We start from the raw sequence: 2,203 nt of genomic DNA, 5'->3' as shown, positions 1-2,203 counted from the left end.
TTTGCTACCAACATGTTTGACTGAAGGGGAAACAAACAAACACCCTAGGGTGTCTGTCTTTAGTTCCTACTCACACTTCCATTCTGTCCACTTGGAGCAGAGCTAGTTTCAAGTCTCATGCATGAACAGGAGAAAGTCACACAAAAAGCACATAGTTAATTCATCCCTTATCCCAAAACAAGGGATATCCCAGAGAAAGGTGGGGTGTCAGCTGGGTGAAACTGTACAAAGTTTAAGGAGGATGAGGGGCAAAATGTGAAAGAGGAGATGACGAGGCCATGAGTATATTTCAGAAATAAATTTCAAGCCTTTGGTAATCTGGGGATGGAGGAGGCATGGCTGGAAGGTGAGGAGTGTATGTGGCTGGCAAGAAGTTTAATATGTCATGTTTATTGAACACATACTATGTAAAAACACTGTTTTAAGACTTCAGATGCTTTATCTCACTTATCTTCAAAACAACTGTTTTCCCCCACCACTTACAGATAAAGAAGCGGAGGTTCACACAGATTAAGTTAGCTGTCCAAGGACAACGCACGGCTAGTTTGCAAAAGAGGCAGTTTGGCTCCTGAGTCCCGAAACACTGCTACGGTGACAATTTGGTAAACAATCAGGGGGAGGACTATCTTAAGAAGAGAGCAGATTTAATTTTAGAGTTAGGCTACCTGGACACCTGGAGAGAGAGAGAGAAGAAACTGATGGGTTAGGAAGAAAACCCACTTTTAGTAAACATTTAATCACTAACACACAAGCGAGAAAGGGAATAAGAAGTAACAGAGAAAGCAAATACAAGACAAGATCATAGTTAAGAGGTAAGACTGGGTAAGAAGGGCTGAGGGTGCTTCTTCCCATGAGACAACCCAAAGGAAAGTCTGAGTGAAGTACTGAGAAACTCTGAGCTCAGCAGGGCATCAGGACAGCTGGAAAGGCAGTCAGAAACCACTGGCAGGACAACTTTGATTTCCTCATTGTACGGACATCAAGTTGGCCAAGAGTGAGAAGGATGGCTGGGGATCTGAGGGCTGTGGGGAGCTGTCTGGAGTCACTCCTGTGAGGAATGCAACAATGTCAAACAGAAAGAAAGGAAAACCTGCGAAGTCACAGTGCACTGTTATGACTATGACCCAGTTATGTACCAGACACTAGATTATGGACATTATAGGTACTGCCTTTCCTCACGGTGGATTTGCATGATAAAGATGACTGTTGTTCCATCACTAAGTCATGTCCAACTCTTTGTGACCCCATGGACTGCAGCACTCCAGGCTTCCCTGTCCTTCGCTATCTTCTGGAGTTTGCTCAAACTCATGTCCATTGAGTCAGTGATGCCATCCAACCATCTCATTCTCTGTCGCCCACTTTTTCTTCTGCCCTCAAGCTTTCCCAGCATCAATGTCTTTTCCAATGAGTTGGCTCTTCATATCAGGTGGCCAGAGTATTGGAACTTCAGCTTAAGCATCAGTCCTTTCAATGAATATTCAGGGTCGATTTCCTTTAGGATTGACTAGTTTGATCTCCTCGCTGTCCAAGGGACTATGAAGGCCTATCTTTTATCAAAGCCTGTGTGTTTCTGTCCCATGTGGACCTCGAGAAGGCTGGCGTTCTGCAGTTCATGGGGTCACAAAGAGTGTCACACTACTTAGTGAACGGATGACAACAACAACAAATGTGTTTCTACAACGTGAAGGTAAAAAGTGAAAAAGTGAAAGTGTTAGCCGCTCAGTGGCATCTGACTCTTGTGACCTCATGGAGCCTGCCAGGCCCCTCTGTTCACGGAATTCTCCAGGTAAGGTAGAATACTGGAGTGGGTAGCCATTCCTTTCTCCAGGGGATCTTCCTGTTCAAGGGACTGAACCTGGATCTCTTGCATTGCAGGCAATTTTTTTTTTTTTTTTACCATCTGAGCCATCAGGGAAGCCCACCAACCTAAAGGTAGTTTAGAATCAACCTGTAGAAGGTAGTTCAGAATAAATTTGTTGTAGTCAGAACACTTTGAGCCTTTCTCACGTGAGTCTTGGTAACTGGAGCGCAGAAAAAGTAGGTGGTGAGAAGCATCAGAGTGGGGAAATGATGTAGCGATAACAAGAAGAAATGATGACAGAGAGTCCTGGTAGCTTCAGAGCCTCTTGAAGTGCAGCGAGGCCATGTCACTTCAAGTCAGTTCACAGTTAGCATCTTTGAAATGTAAACTTGTGACCTAAAT

Source organism: Oryx dammah, unplaced genomic scaffold (genome assembly GCF_014754425.2).
Source record: "Oryx dammah isolate SB20612 unplaced genomic scaffold, SCBI_Odam_1.1 HiC_scaffold_5, whole genome shotgun sequence".
NCBI lineage: Eukaryota > Metazoa > Chordata > Mammalia > Artiodactyla > Bovidae > Oryx > Oryx dammah.
Note: the sequence above shows the minus strand (reverse complement) of the source record.